General features: G+C 44.0%; 1 protein-coding gene across 1 annotated transcript in view; it reads left to right on the forward strand.

The window, feature by feature from the left end:
- Window positions 1–4,319: 4,319 nt before the first annotated feature.
- HS3ST1 (heparan sulfate-glucosamine 3-sulfotransferase 1) overlaps window positions 4,320–17,074 on the forward strand; it is a 35,723-nt gene continuing 22,968 nt past the window's right edge. Inside the window, exon 1 of the mRNA XM_077477778.1 lies at window positions 4,320–4,499. The gene's annotated coding sequence lies outside the window, so the exon portion shown is untranslated. The remainder of the gene's footprint in view (window positions 4,500–17,074) is intronic.

Consider the following 17,074-nt stretch of genomic DNA (forward strand, 5'->3'; position numbering starts at 1 on the left):
CTCCCTGCACCCCCCACCTTTGCGATCATGAAAAACCTTAGAGACTGTTTTCCCGATCCACCATTTTGCCACCACCGGTTCTATGGGCCACTTGACTGGACTTGCCCCCCAGGCCTAAGGCTGCCAGCCCTCCCCTGCCATCAATGTAAAGGAAGGTTCTTCTCATTAACCACCAATATAAGGAGAATTCTTCCCACTGACCACCAATATAAGGGACGTTCTTCCAGTGAAAAGCATCCTCCATTCAATCAATTTTCATCGTGGGAACCAATAATACGGCTAATATGAATAGGGCACATGGGTGGAAAGGGTAGGAATAGTCAGCAGAACTTCATCCAAAAGGGGAAGTTCCACTTTCCTGCTTTTCCCCCCCTCCTCTTCAACTTTTGAAGATTTTTTTTTTTTTTTTGGTGGGGGGGGGGTAACTGGTTTTGACAGATACCTGCTTTCTCTCTCACCACACATGCACAGTGGGAGGCTTACCTAATTGGATGCAGAATCCATCCAATGCTGTATCTGTCCCTTACAGTCTCTGGGGATGAAAACTGAGCAACCAAACACTGCTGATTGCTCAGTTCTCACTGCCGCTTTGAGCAGAGAACCATAACTATCAGTCACTGCTGTGTGCTCTGCCCTCTCTGGCACTCACTGGAGCATTGGGCTGTGGAGGGGGCTCTTAGCAGCTCACTGAGAGGCTGATCCGGATGTCAGTCAATTCTCCTGTGTGGATCCAGACCAGATGGTCACAATCTTTCTCCAGCCAGGACTGGCTCTGTGACATCAGCAGACAGCGGGCTTTGACTGTCTGCTAAAAATGGGTCACAGGAGTGCACAACAAACTGCACTCTAGCGAGCCACATAAGTACAGCCAAATGAGCTTTGGCTGTACTTCTCCTTTACAGCAGAACTATAGGCAAAACTTTTGTTTTATTTTTGGATAGAGCAAGGGAGGGATTTTCCGCTATCTGTGTCCCGTTGTGGAGATTTACATGAACTTCCTGTCCCATAGGCACACAGGAAGTGAAAGGAAATCCCTGCAAATTAGGGGAATACCTTGGGGACTCCATTGGAAAATTTCCCCTCTATTTCTTTTCGGGGGACAAACCACAATTCGGGATTTTTTTTGTTACTCTTACTTTCAATGATAATGGTAAACAGGATAAATAAAGCAGGTGAATCTCCTTAACAGAGTCACAGAAAGCAATAAAAATTGACACGCGTTTGAATCCCTCTCCGCTCTGTCCAAAACAAAAGAAAAAGAAAAGAAAAGTTTTGCCTATAGTTATACTTTAAGTGTCCAAACATTGCACAAAAACAGCAACATTTCAATCCCCAGATCTATGACAGAAGGGGTGCTTGTTAACCTCTTGTCGACTGCCCTATAGCACATTTATTGCTACAGGTCGGTCACGCTGCGCAGGATCACGTATATATATATATATATATATATATATATATATATATATATATATATATATATATATATGTGATCCTGCACTTCCGGGTACCGGATTCTACACAGTCCTACAGACCCAATGTCTGGCGGCACCAACTGATCGTTCTGTACACAGGCAGAAAAGCAATCTACCCATGTAAACAAGGCAGATTGCCATTCTGTCAGTACAGAGGCCATGGATCCTGTGTTTCTGTAAAGCCGAGACAACAATCTATGCCTTCCACTAGTAAAAGCACCTCCCCCCACTGCACTGAAACACCAGCTAGACACAGATTTAACCCTTTGATCACCGCTGATGTTAACCACTTCCCAGCCAGTGTCATTAGTACAGTAACAGTGCATATTTTTAGCACTGATCACTGTGTCACTGGTTCCCAAAAATGTGTCAAAAGTGTCAGATAATGTCCGATTTGTCCACTGCAATATCACAGCCCTGCTACAAGTCCCTGATCGCCGCCATTACTAGTAAGGAAAAAAATTCCATAAATATATCCCAAAGTTTGAAGACACTATAACATTTGTGCAAACCAATGAATATACGCTTATTGTTTTTTTTTTGTTTTTTGTTTTTTTTTACCAAAAATATGTAGCAGAATACATATTGGCCTAAACTGATGAAGAAATTTGATTTTTGAAAAAAAAAATATTGGAAATGTCTGAGAGCAGAAAGTAAAAAAAAAGTTTTTCTCAAAATTGTCAGTCTTTTTTTGTATACATAGTAAAAAATAAAATACCACCAAAAGAAAGTTCTATTTGTGGGAAAACGAGAGAATACATTTGATTTGGGTAGAGTTGTAATGGATGTGATCATGATTGTTATAAGTGAAATGCCTATTTCTGGTACTCTTATTGATATAAGTGCTTATCTTTCATTATCAGTTATCAACCTTAATCATAATTAAGATGTCTGCCAGCTTCTCCCTTCATGTGGAACGAAACTGCAAGGGTTAAAAAGAGCAACGTCAAAAAAAATATTGCGCCTGTTTTCGGCAACATGAGACTACACCCAAGAGGAAGAAGGGGCTGAAAACTTTTCCCTTTTTTAGACATAACCCAGCTGATAAGCTTATACTCCGTCACAATAATGAATATGTATAATTTGTGGTCTGTACACGCTGTCTTTTATCTAATTCTTGATTTGATAGTGAGATATCCAGCTCACATGTATATTAGCCGGGGTCCAGGAAATAAAAAACAAGAAGTATCTGAATACTGAACTACGTGTGTGTCAGTGTTTGACTTCAAGTGTGCACACTTATATTAAGGATTAATTTGGCCAGGGGGTCAGAAACAATCCCGAGCTTTCCCAGTTCGGATCCAAAACACAGTCGCATGACTGTGCAATTGTTAGTTAACCGCTTCTCTGCACTATAGCCAAATGACGGCTACAGCGTGGACCTACTTTGCCGGTAGGGCGTCAACAGACATCTTCCCGTGCTTAAGCAGCCCGCGCGCCCCCTGCATGAGCCTCGCTGGATCGCATATCGGAGTAAGGGGTCGACCCCGACCCCTTGCCATGTGATCAACTGTCAGCCAATGACAGCTGATCATGTGATGTAAATAGAGCCAGTAATCGCATCACGTGAGGAGAAAAAAAAGCCGATCACTGGTGGCTGTCAGAGGGACATCGGCCCCAAACAAGGAGAGGCATCTGTGCCACATAGCAGTGCTGCTTACCAGTGCCTACCAGCGCCACCTACCAGTGCCCACAGTGCCATTCATCAGTGCCACCTATCAGTGCCCACAGTGCCACCTATGAATGTCATCAACAGTGCTGACCATCAGTGTCACCTACCAGTGCCCATCAGTGTCACCTATCAGTGCCACCTATCTAGGTACTCATCAGTGCCGACCTTATCTGTGCCTATCTGTGCCGCCTTATCTGTGCCTATCAGTGCCCACCAGTGCAGCCTATCAGTGCCCATCAGTGCCACCTTATCAGCGTATATAAATGAAAGAGAGAAATTAGCTGTGTGCAAAATTTTATAACAAACTATCAAACATGATTTTTTTTTTCAAAATTTTCCATCTTTTTTTGTTTGTTTAGCAAAAACTACAATCCCCAGTGGTGATGAAATACCGCCAACAGAAAGCTCCATTTGTGAGAAAAAAATGATAAAAAAATATGTCATTTGGATACAGTGTTGTACGACCGCGCAATTGTCATTCAAAGAGTGACAGCGCTAAAATCTGAAAATTGGTCTGGGCAGGAGGGGGGTTTAAGTGCCCACTAAGCAAGTGGTTAAATCAATGCAGTGCCGTTGTCACATCACCTTCGGCTACCCATCACATCTGGCTACCCACTGGAGTGCCCTTGCCCAATTCCGCCATATGCGTTCCAACACAGGGCCCCCTCGCGACACTTCGGGCATGGCCTTGCTTCGCTCGGCACAATTATAATTTAGCTCTATGTCCACTTGGATGGTGGGTCTTGAACCTAGACTCATGGGTGGAACTCATATTGCAGCGTCGCGCATGCGCAGTCCAGTGGGTAGCCATATGTGAAGAAACACCACGTCACAAAAAAAATGGTCTGGTCATTAAAGGGGGGGTAAATTTTCAGGAGGTCACGTGGATTAAAGATCTGTAATCTGTCACATGAGATAGCTTTCCATTATTTGGCATTAAAGATTTCACTAAACAGACTCCGGTGTGAAGTTACCTGGGCAGGTAATCCCTGCACTGACTAACCAGGACTGTACAGTTGAAGGGATGCCAAGGGTGGCGTTTATTCACATGACTGCCATGAAGAAATGCGATCCTCCTGACACAGAGGAGGGCTGGGCAGGAACTGGGCTGCCTTCAGGTATCTGCACTGAGCAACCTAGAGAGGGAGGAAACCTGCCTGTGACATCACCGGGGGAAGCTTTAAAAGAGCCCAAAGAAAAGAGCAGTCAGCTGAGAGCCGGCTATACCAAGGACGGGACCGAGCCATGGGCGACACAGGAGCCTGGGCACCGCACTGACAGCACCCGGACACCGCACCGACAGCACCCGGACACTGAGAGCGCACAGAGCGGACACAGCGCTTCCCGACATGCAGGTAATTCAATAACCGGCAGGAATCGCAGTCCTGGGATCACATAGAGAGTGTCCAGCACAGTTCTCCTATTCACCAGGAAGGTGTGTGCGATCAGCGATACATTGTAACTTTATATTATTAGAGGGAAGCAAAAGACAAAAGAGGGATTCTATTATCGGGGGTGAAAAATACCCAACATAATCACAGCTCCGAAATGTCCCGAAAATTCAGGGCTGGCTGCAGAAGCTCATATAATTATGTATGGCATTGGGAAGAGGTTCTGCAGCAGCGTCTCTTCTGTCTTTGTAAGATCTGTGACTCTGTCTAAAGAGAACCTGTAAAAGATTGGCTGCAGGAGCTCCAACAATAGTGGGTGACCCTGGCCAGAGGGAGCAAAGAGGGTCTGCAGCAGTGCCACTTCTGTCTTTGCCAGATCTGTAACCCTGTCCAAAGAGAACCTGTAAAAGATGGTCTATATAATGGTTATATAAGGAGCAGCTTATTTGATAGTGTATGACATTGGGAAGAGGTTCTGCAGCAGTGTCACTTCTGTCTTTGCAAGATCCCAGCCCAAAGAGAACCTGTAGAAGATTGGCTGCAGCAGGAGGTCTTACTAGTGGATGGCACAAGAAAGAGGGAGCAAAGGGGTTCTTCAGCAGTGTCACTTCTGATTTAGGTAACCTGTAACCCAAAGTGAACTGTAAGATTGGCTTCAAAAGCTCTAACAATAATAATAAATTATCATTATTAATAATAATATTATTTAAGGTAATTATATAGCGCCATCAATTTACACAGTGCTTTACATATACATTGTACATTCAAATCATGCCCTATCCTCAAGGAGCTTACAATCTTAGGTCCCTAACTCGCATACTAAGGCCAATTTAGACAAATGCCAATTAACCTACCTGCATGTCTTTGGAGTGTGGGAGGAAACCGGAGTACCCGGAGGAAACCCACGCAGGCACAGAGAGAACAACTCCAGGCAGGTATGGATTACACTGGCCATAAGGAGCAAAGAGGTTCTACAGCAGTGACACTTTATAGCTACATCTGTAACCCAGCCAAAAGAGAACCTGTAAATGATTGGCTGTAGAAGTGCTTACTAATGCCTGACAGAAGAAGCAACGAGGTTCTGCAGCAGTGCCACTTCTGTCTTTACGAGATCTGTAACTCAGCCTAAAGAGAACCTGTAGAAGATTGGCTGCAGAAGCTCTTGCTAGTGGATGGTACAGGGAGGAGGGAGCAAAGGGGTTCTTCAGCAGTGTCACTTCTGATTTAGGTGACATGTAACCCAAAGTAAACCTGTAAAATTGACGGCAGAAGCTCTAACAATAGTAAGTTACACTGGTCAGAGGGAGCAAAGAGGTTCTGCAGCAGTGACACTTCTGTTTTTGCTAGATCTGTAAAGTGAAGCTTTAAAAAATTGGCTGCAGAAGCTCTAACTACAGTGGGTGACACTGGGAAGAGAAAACAAAAAAAAGGTTCTGCAGCAGTGCCACTTGTCTTTAGATCTGTAATCCAGCCTATAATGCACCTGTAAAAGACTGGCTGCAGAAGATGACACGGGGAAGAGGGAGCAAAGAGGCTCTGCAGCAGTGTCATTTCTGATTTAGCTGCACATGTAACCCAAAGTAAACCTGTGATATTGGGTGCAGAAGCTCTAACAATAGTTGGCTACACTGGTCAGAGGGAGCAAAGAGGTTCTGCAGCAGTGGCACTTCTACTATAGCTGCATCTGTAACCCAGCCAAAGGTGAACCTGTAAAAGATTGGCTGTAGACGCGCTGGTCGGAGGGACAAGGAGGTTCTGCAGCAGTGCCACCTCCTGTTTTTTTTTTTTTTTTTCCTAGATCTGTATCCCAGCCTAAAGTGAACCTGCAAAAGATTGGTTGCAGAAGCTCTAACTACAGTGGGTGACACTGGGCAGCTTAAACAAAGATGTTCTGCAGCAGTGTCACTTCTGCTTTTGCATGAATAGCCTTTCTGTGTGTTGAGTACTTTCTGTGTGCCTGTTCCCAGATTGGTGTCACTGTTGATCAAAGTAGATGAGCTCAGATCTCTGGAGTCTCTGCCCACCCTGTCTCTAGAATGGGAACAGGGCACAGAGCAGTAAGACATCACATTGGAAGAAAAAATGAATAATGTATTTAAAACTCATCACTGGCTTTGATAATGCTCAGCGGGGTATGCCACGATAGTTGGCACTTCTGCCTTGTGGCATTGGGGTTCCTGGTTTGGACAAGAGCAGTATCTGCATGGAGTTTGCATGTTCTCCCTGTAATTGCATGGGTTTTAACACTGGTAGGTTATTTGGCTCCTGTATAAATTGGGTCTAGTATGTGTATGTATGTATGTGAGATAGGGACTTTAGATTGAGAACTCTTGAGGTCAAGGACTAGTATGAATATGGGGGAGACTACTAAAATTGGAACACTCAATCTGGTGCAGCTGTGCATGATAGCCAATCAGCTTCTAACTTCAGCTTGTTCAATTAATCTTTCACAATAAAACCTGGAAGCTGATTGGTTCGTCTGTGCACAGCTACACTAGCTTTTACACGCTTACGTTTTAGGAAATCTCCCTCATAGTTTGTAAAGCGATGCTGTTGGCACTTTATAAATACCTGTAATAAATACCCATTCACACTAAGGCTGGATTCACACCTATGCATTTTTTGTGCTTTTTGCATTTTGCAGACTTGCGCTACAGAACGTGTTCCATAGGAAACCATGGTAAAGGAGCTGTAGTGCAAATCTGCAAAATGCAAAAAGCACAAAAAATGCATAGGTGTGAATCCAGCCTTAGTAGGCACATCTGGAACTTTTTTGTTTTTGCTTGTGCATATGCATTTGTTTTTTTATTTTTTTATCTTTTGTTTTGCAAGCTTTTGTGCACATGTATGCAGGCTTCTGGGGTGGACCTGGGAAGAGCGCAGAGGGGGACAGTTGTTCAGGGCAAAAACGCACAAAAAGTTTGTGTCGCAAGTTTACAGATTTTTCCATTGAAGTCTGAGGCCAAAAAAAAAATCACCGCTCCAAAAAAACTCCTATACTTTTTCCAGCTTCATGTGACTGTGCTTAGAGATGTGAACAGCCTGTATTGAAACAAATCGGATTCCTACTGCTGAGCGTTGTGCATAGGCTTGAGTGTAAAACATGTGCAAAGTTGTATATAGGGCCTTAATGTAATTAAAATGCACACATTCAGAGGCTGAGTGACATTCCCCTGTTCTCTGTACTATCTCTGCCTGCCACTCCTATCACTTATACAAACACATCAGCTAAAATACAAGGAGTTGTAAAATAAAATGATTCTTGTATGTGTATTGAACTTTGAACTGAATCCTTGCTCTACACTCCAGCTATGAATAGTGCTAGAACTGCTGAGGAACAACAAGTCTCAGCATGCACTGGCTGCTAAGAGAAGAGCATGCAAATCCAGAATCTCAGAGCCAGTATGTGTATATTGGAGAGACCTATAACGTTTAGACCCCTTTAACACTGAGGCTCTTTTTGGGCATTTTTTTAGCGCTAAAAATGGCGTCTGAAAAGCGCTTTGCATGCCTCCCTAGTGTGAAAATCCGAGTGCTTTCACGCTGGGGCAGTGCGCTTGCGGGATAGGAAAAAAAAGTCCTGCAAGCGCCATCTTTGTGGTGGTGTAGGAGCGGTGTATACCCAGTTTCTACACCACCCCTGCCCATTGAAATTAATGGGCAGCGCCCAAAGCGCCTGTAATCCGCTTCAGAAGCGCTGCAATACGGGCGCTTTTAACGGTTTCTTCGGCCACTAGCGGGGGTTAAAAGCGTCCCCCACTAGCGCTAAAAACTTCTGCTAAAACTAGCTGCGCATTACTGATAACGGACCCCCACCCCAGTGTGAAAGTACCCATAGATCGTAGTAAAAAAATTAAGTTAGGTGCAAACTGAAATACTTATCAGGCATTGGTGAGCAAGCTTCTGGGGTCATTTCAGTTTCGCCAGTTGGATTTCTATGCTATTAAATTATTAGTATAATAATAATACAGGATTTATACAGCACCAATGGTTTGCGCAGTGTTTTACAACACTGGGGCAGACAGTACAATTACAATACAATTCAATACAGGTGGAATCAGAGGAACCTGCTCGTTAAAGCTTACAATCTAGGAAATGACTTGCTTTAACTGCAATCTTCTTCTCTGAGGCTTGGTGTATTAAAAGGAAAACTGTGGTGAAAGGTTTATTTTCTTTGAAAAAAAAAAGTGAGTAGCATGGAGATTTCCCAACATTATAAACAATTAGCATAAAATAAGAAACCGTTCCAGTACTTGTCTTCCTACGCTGTCTGATTTAAGTGATGCCCCATCTGCTGCAGCTGTGCTTTGACAGTGCGATTCTACATGACTTCCACATAAGAAAACTTCGGCGGTCAGTTTGTGCCGATGGTCAGTTACACCACGGCTCCCGACATTCCCAATTTGGTGCCAAATTCCTCTCCCTCTGTTTTCTCTGCAGTTGTTGATCTGATTCATAAACCTCTATAAAAATGTTATTTAAATGATGGGATCTTATCATTTGAAAGGAAAAGTGTATTGCCCCATGCGCATGGTCAGATTTTCCACCAGAAAATGTGCGATTGCATCATGTTGTCAGAAAATTTGTCCGTGTGTGGGCTCCATCGGACTTTTTCCGTCTGATTTTTCTGATGCACAGAGTTTGAGAGCAGGATCTAAAATTTTCCAACAACAAAATCCGATTGTTTAAATTGTGATAGTGTGTAGGCAATTCTGATGGACAAAGTGCCACACATGCTCAGAATAAATTACCAGATGAAAGCCATCGGCTACTGGTCCGTTCATAGTCCCGTCGTACGCGTTCTACGTCACCGTGTTCAGAACTTTCGGATTTTCCGACAACTTTGTGTGACCGTGTATGCAAAACAAGTTTGGGCCAAAATCCTTCGGAAAAAATCAGATGGATTTTGTCGTCGGAAAGTCCGAGCGTGTCTATGGGGCATAATGGCAAGTGGCAATAAAAATCACTTATGGGGTAAACCACTTATTTAGCATACAAAGGCCCTAATAACACTTGTATGTTGCTGCAACGCACGGTAAAAATTGCAAAGAAGGGCAATGAATCTGGTGTGGCACTATTAATTGTGACACAACATACATTAAAACTCAACATTGAGTAAAAAAAAAAAAAAAAAATGTAACTCTGCATCTTCTCCTCGATCCAGCAGGCTCCCTCAATCTTTGTGACTAGTCCACCACTGCCTCATGTGTAAGCTGGTTCCAGCCATGGTTGCACGCCTGCTTTCACCACGTTCAGTGCAGGGTTAATAGACCTGCATTGTACATGAGGACGCTGAGAGCAGCTCCAGAGCCAGCTGGAGCAGTAAGTTATGCAAGTATTACAGCCTCTCTTTGAAATACGGAGGGGCACCGCTACAAAGGTATTTTTTCAGTTGCCCAAAGTTGGGATTTAAGGAAAAAGAAGATTCGCCACCACTCAACTGAAGATCAAGAGTCAATATCGGTTAATTCACATCACATTGCGTCATACCTGTCATGCAGCCAATGTTTTGGGGCCTTGCAAGGTTCCCTTCTCAAGGCGCTATAGTGGTCACTGTGTTGTCTTGAGGAACGGGCCCACTCAAGGCCCCAAAATTGTACCTGACAGATGTGACGCAATGTGAATTAACTCGCATTGATTCTTGATCTTTGGTTGAGTATTGGTTACGCTTCTTTTTATTTTATTTATTTATTTTTTACCTAAAGCCCAACTTTTGGTACAACCAAAAAAATATCCTCGTAGTGGGGCCCCTCCACACTGTGACACAATGTGAATAAGCCCACATTCATTTTTGATCTTCAGTTGTGTACTGGTATCCTTTGGGACAGGGGTCCTCAAACTTTCTAAAGAAACTTCAGACTTTAGGGTGGCCGGATTGTGGCCATTGCAAGTAGAAAATGTCCCAGCATTGGTGGGCATAAACAATGCGCCATTTTTGGGTCAGTGAGAGGAATTGTGCCCCATCGTTGGTTTCATTGAGGGGGAAGAATTATGCCCCATTGTTGTCGCTTGAAGGAAATGTGCCCCATCGTTGGTGTCAGTATTTGTAAAACACTCTGTATTGTGGGACTATATAGGCATAGAGTCTTTAAAAAAAATGATGGATTGTTCACATTCAGATTGCGTTCACCCCTTTGGTGTGTGTGTGTGTGTGTGTGGGGGGGGGGATTGTGCCCCTTTGTTGGTGTGTGGTGAGGGGGGGATTGTGCCCCTTTGTTGGTGTGTGGAGGGGAGCAATTGTGCCCCTTTGTTGGTGTGTGTGGGAGGGGGGTTGTGCCCCTTTGTTGGTGTGTGGGGGGGGGGGAGTTGTGCCCCTTTGTTGGTGTGTGGAGGGGAGCAATTGTGCCTCTTTGTTGGTGTGTGTGGGGGGGGGGATTGTGTCCCTATGTTGGCGTGTGTGTGTGTGTGTGTGTGTGTGTGAGAATTGTGTCCCTTTGTTGTGTGGGGGGGATTGTGCCCCAATGTTGGGGTGTGTGGGGGAATTGTGCCCCTTTTTTGGTGTGTGTGTGTGTGTGTGGGGGGAATTGTGCCCCTTTGTTGATGTATGTGGAGGAGGGAGGAATTGTGCCTCTTTGTTGACATGGGGGGGGGGGGGGGATTGTGCCTCTTTGTTGGTGTGGGGGGGGAGGATTTCTGCCTCATTGTTGGTGTCAGGACATAATGCACCAAGGGCCAGATCAGTTTGGAGACCAGTGCTCTGGGGTATTGCATGGCACCACCAATTATTATCCCTGCCACCACCATCCACTTACCTTGATCTCAACACTGTATGGAACGCAGTCTAGAACTCTACTATTATAATGTGCATTAACACACCAGAAGGGATAACAAGTTGTGATTGGCGTTAGTGTCCTTTTCCTACATACTTTGTGCGAAATGATGTCCCCGATCTCCATTCCAAAAAGCTGGGAGGTATGTTACTAACTGACCTTCCTCCATTTGTAGTTGGTTGCTACACAAGATCCATCAGATATCCATTTAGTGCTCAATCCTCCGCTTGACTTCATCTGCCATGGACTATTATTCCAATACATGGATGGTACAGAGAAGCTTGTACATATTTGAAGTCAGGCAGCCGCAGATTTCTGTCGCACCAATAACCCCTTTGTTGACTCGCACGCTATATAGTGCTTTCTAGTTGGCGTCTGAATCAGTCCTGTCACTGAGGGAAATGTTCCTATATATCTGCCACAGTCCTGCTTTGTAACGGTAAAAAGATGCCATTGATTTGGGTTGGGGATAAGCGGAGTCCAATTCATTTAGTGCACTTTTCCTGGACTATTTCCTAATTACTTTCTTCTCCAACCTGGCTGTGAAAGGCGTCTTATTGTTCCTGCACCACTCAGCTTTATAGATTACTTTTTATCGCTTCTGTGGTTTATTGCCAAGCGTTACCATATGGTTTAGTTCTGCGGTTTTTGATGAAGGGTTTGTACTAGCCCCGCCCCCCCCCCCCCCCCCCGTCTTTCTTCTCTTCAAATGAACCGATCATTATATCTGCTGTCTATGACGGCTTACATAATCCAATAATACCCATCGGAGAGCGTGTAAAGCTGTCGGTGGGGTTCGGACGTGTGCTTTACATTATGTACAAATGTTTCCAATGAAAGGAAAAGCTACAGGCTTGTTTGTCGGTATGAGATCTGGAATGTATGTGACATTACCGTCCTGACGGCATTCCTGCAGGGTTCCTCGGAGTTTATTGCATTTTTGTTGTAGGCACCACAGGGGTGAGAGACGGTAGCATGCGCAACTATATTTTAATGTTCAATTCCTGGGATGGGGATTGGAGGATAATAAGGCAGCTTTAGGGGCTTGGAAGAATAACTTGGATGATTTCTAGCATGTCGCAGAGTTTGAATTTGGATATACTTTTTTTTTTTTTTTTTTTTTTTTTGGAGCTTGTAAACATTCACAGTATACACTATATTACCAAAAGTATTGGGACACCTGCCTTTACACACACATGAACTTTAATGGCATCCCAGTCTTATGCCCTGTACACACAGTCGGATTTTCCAACAGAAATAGTGTGATTGCAACACGTCGGAAAATCTGTGTGTGGGCTCCATCGGACTTTTTTTGTCGGATTTTCCGAGGGCAGGATCTAAAATTTTCCGACAACAAAATCAGATTGTGTGTAGACAATTCCGACGGACAAAGTGCCACATATGCTCAGAATAAACTAAGAGACGAAAGCTATTGGCTACCAGCCCATTTATAGTGCCGACGTACATGTTTGACGTCACCTTCATTCAGAACGATCGGATTTTCCAACAACTTTGTGCGACCGTGTGTATGCAACACATGTTTCGGCCAAAATCCTTCAGAAAAATCCGACGGATTTTGTGGTCGGAATGTCCGACTGTGTGTACAGGGCATAAGTCCGTAGGGTTCAATACTGAGTTGGCCCACCCTTCGCAGCTAAACCAGCTTCAACTCTTCTGGGAAGGCTGTCCACAAGGTTTAGGAGTGTCTATGGGAATGTTTGACCATTCTTCCAGAAGCGCATTTGTGAGGTCAGGCACTGATGTTGGAAGAGAAGACCTGGCTCGCAGGCTCCACTCTAATTCATCCCAAAGGTGTTCTATCGGGTTGAGGTCAGGACTCTGTGCTGGCCATTCAAGTTCCTCCACCCCAAACTCGTTCATCCATGTCTTTATGGATCTTGCTTTGTGCACTGGTGTGCAGTCATGTTGGAATAGGAAGGGTCCATCCCCAAACTATTCCCACAAAGTTGGGAGCATAAAATTATCCAAAAGGTCTTGTAATGCTGACGCCTTCATGGTTCCCTTCACTGGAACGAAGGGGCCAAGTCCAACCCCACACCATAATCCCCCTCCACCAAATGATTTGGACCTTCTATTTGGCAGAATCATTTTTGCTCAACACTTTAATAGGCGCGTTGGAAAACACTTGTGTATGTTTATCAGGCATTCCCATTTAAAAGTCTATGGGGCCAACTCTGCTCCTATTCTAGAAGTCGCATGTAAAAATGCGCAAAGGAAGCTCTCAATCAAATTTTACTAAAGCATCAAGAATGTATCAGGCAGCTTTTAAAAAAAATAAAATAAAATCTTATCTCTTTCACACGGACTGTCCATACAGGTCCGCCTGTCTGTTTTTTGTTTTGTTTTTAGTTGGAACTGAACGGACGCTCCATAGAGCTCTATGAGCGTTGGATGTCAGCGGTGACATGTCCACTGACATCCGACCTGCTCCAATCCGAAAAAGTGTGACGCGGAAAAACCTAATTTTTCCACCCGTCATCGGATCGGGTGAGGGCGGACTCTATGGTCTGTCTTCATCCGATCCCCTATAGAGGAGAGCAGTGCTCTGACAGGTCGTCCCTGCACAGTGTGTGGACCTGTCATCTTCCTGCTCAGCGGGTATCGAAGGAGTGATCCCCTCTGAGCAGTGCAAGCTCCGTACATGGACCCATGCCCTTAGGCTCCATGCACACTGGACGTTAAAAATCATGAAATCATGTTGTATAAATGGCAGTAGCTTTGCAGTTAGTCTTTCAATGTTTTTTTTTTTTTTTCAATAGCGTTTAATAGGGTTTTTAGTGTTTTGGTAAAAAAATAAATATATTTTTTTTTCCATGATCAAAAACTTTAAACACTGCTGAGCCATGTTTTTAAATATTTATCAAAGTTTATCAGCATTAATGCGTGTTTAACATTTTGTTGGTCAGAAAAACAGCTCCTGACGCGATTTTTGGCCGGTTCAGACAACAGCCCATAAACTCACCGTTGATAAATGTCCAAAAACGTCCATGTGTGTATGGACACATAGGATAACATAAAGGGGAGTTTAGGGCCTGTTAAAAAAAAAAAATAAAAAAATGCCCAAACTCCAAAACTGCCGTTATGAGCTTCAGGGTACAAGGAGCCTTATGGCTACTCTTTTCACACTAGCAGCTGCAATGAGCTGCACCTCACCCCCCACTCTGCTACCAACTTTTAGCTGCAGAGATTGTGGCCAGGGGTGCAGACCTGCAGGAATTATACCCCGTTGCTTTCAGTGGGTGTAGAGTCTGCCAACTACCATTGGAGCAGTAAAAATGTGGAATTCCCTTCCCCAGGAAGTGGTACTAGCAAAGAGGTGGGGCATAGTGTCTGCCAAACGTGGCCATTCAAGTGAATGAGGCCGCTTTGCAAGTTCCACGCAGCCACATACAGTGTGACCATAATTTGAACTGAACAAGATGACATTTATAAACCAAATGCTACCTACTGGGCATTGGACAACTAGCCAGTTAGTTGCTGATCGATTCTTTGTATGTTTTTGCTGATAATGTAACTACCAGATATCCAGTGACTGCTTGTATGTCTTAGGTACATACTGTATGTATAATCTCATGACTCCTTTTTATGGGCTCATGAACTAATAGTCTAATTATGGATATAAGGCATTCTAAACATTAGTGAGATTATTATAAGTAGACAAGAAAATGTCTCCTATTCTCTTGGTAGGTTTGTCGCTCCTCATAGGGGTCTATTTATAAAAAAAAAAGTTTGCTGTGTTAAAGCGGTAGTAAACCGCATTTTTTATTTATTTTTTGACACCTGCAAAGCAAAAGGCATAATGAGCTACGGTAGTATGCACCGCATACTAGCTCATTATGAAATACTTACCTTAGAACGAGGCCCCGACATCTGGCCCGATCCATGCCGAGGGAGCTGACATGCTCCCTCGACGTTTCTTCCGGTGATCGCGGCTCCGGCCACTCACAGCGCCGGAGCCGCGATACCTGGAGAAACGAATGCGCGCGGGAGATTTCATTCCGGCCAGCCGGCCACTGCCGGATTTTCAGGCCGAGAATCCCCTTGTGCGCATGCGCTGCTGCAGTCAGGCGCGCATACCGAGGGGAATATCTCCTAAACCGCACAGGTTTAGGAGATATTTTTTTTACCTACAGGTAAGCCTTATTATAGGCTTTCCTGTAGGTAAAAGTTAGAAAATGAGTATACAACCACTTTAATGCCTGAGGCATTTGCACAGCTGTAACAAATAATGACTGTATTGTGTCTAATATATTTGCAGTGCTCATCAGCTCCATCTAGTGGCCATGATGTTGTATTTTCCTGATTGAGTTATTTAAGAAAAATTATGGCCACTAGAGCTTGCAGGCAAGTATAGCAAAAAATGCATTAGACACTATACGTTTAGGAACAGGACATTGGTGTCTAAATAGACTCCTTAATACAAGGTATTTTGCTTTTGTTAAAAAAAAAAAAAAAAATCTAAAACAAAATGGTTGTAAATAATTTCTCAGACATTTTGTAATTTTAACAATGGTCATCTTTAATGGCAAGGAAGAGGCCCTTTTGGATGAGGCAGTAGCACAATGCTCACACTAGTATATAACAGTTGTAATGACGTTTTTTTTTTTATTAAGTGGCCCTCTGACATCAGTCACCAGCCACCTGCAACTGTCTAAATCAGTTAGTAAACTGAGATCATGCAAATAATTACTATGTAAAGTAAGGGACAAATTACATGCAGTCTAATCTTATGCTGCTATGTAACTTGACCTTTTGTCAGCAGTCACATTAAAATCAGATATGATTTTGCTAACAGTGGAATAAAGCTAAACTTCAGGCAGATATTAATTATATTGTGTGTGTGTGTGTGTGTGTGTGTGTGTATCTATAGTACATATAAAAATATATATATTAATGTCCGACTCTGTACAGGGATAAGTCCATACAGTTCAATACTGAGTTGGCCCACCCTTCGCAGCTATAACAGCTTCAACTCTACTGGGAAGGCGTCCACAGGTTAGGATGTGTCTATGGGAATGTTTGACCATTCTTCCAAAAGCACATTTGTGAGGTCAGGTACTGATGTTGGAAGAGAAGGCCTGGGTCGCAGGCTCCAGCTCTATTCATCCCAAAGGTGTTCTATCGGGTTGAGGTCAGGACTCTGTGCAGGCCAGTCAAGTTTCTTTACACCAAACTCCTTCATCCATGTCTTTATGGACCTTGCTTTGTGCACTGGTGTGCAGTCATGTGGAACTGGAAGGGGCCATCCCCAAACTGTTCCTATAAAGTTAGAAGTATGAAATTGTCCAAAGGTCTTGTAAGGCTGACGGCTTATATTCCCATCACTGGAACTAAGGGGCCAAGTCCAACCCCTGAAACAAGCAGAAGACCACACTGGGTGCCACTCCTGTCGGCTAAGAACAGGAAACTGAGGCTACAATTTGCACAGCGTTTTTGTTGTTTTTTTTGTCCGACTGCAGAGATCGGGGAAATTTCTGCTGCCTGTGACTAGTGCTGCGCCGACTTCCTGGCGGGCTCTGCACGTTGACCATGCCTACACGCCTGAGCTCATCCTTACTGGTCAATAGAATGTCCTTTGGCTTTAAAAATGAATTGTTCACTCAGTTTGGTAAATGGTGCCCTAATATTTCTAAGGGCTTGTTCTCAAGTGTATCAACCCCACCACCCTTGAAAAGTGATCATGTTTTAGAGGGTGGGTTGGCTGTGCTGGTGGCTGGGAGGCAATGTTTTGTGCAGTGGTTGCGGCAT

The sequence above is a fragment of the Lithobates pipiens genome, unplaced genomic scaffold (assembly GCF_037356315.1).
Source record: "Lithobates pipiens isolate NorthernLeopardFrog02 unplaced genomic scaffold, aLitPip1_a1.2 Scaffold_13, whole genome shotgun sequence".
NCBI classification, from domain to species: domain Eukaryota; kingdom Metazoa; phylum Chordata; class Amphibia; order Anura; family Ranidae; genus Lithobates; species Lithobates pipiens.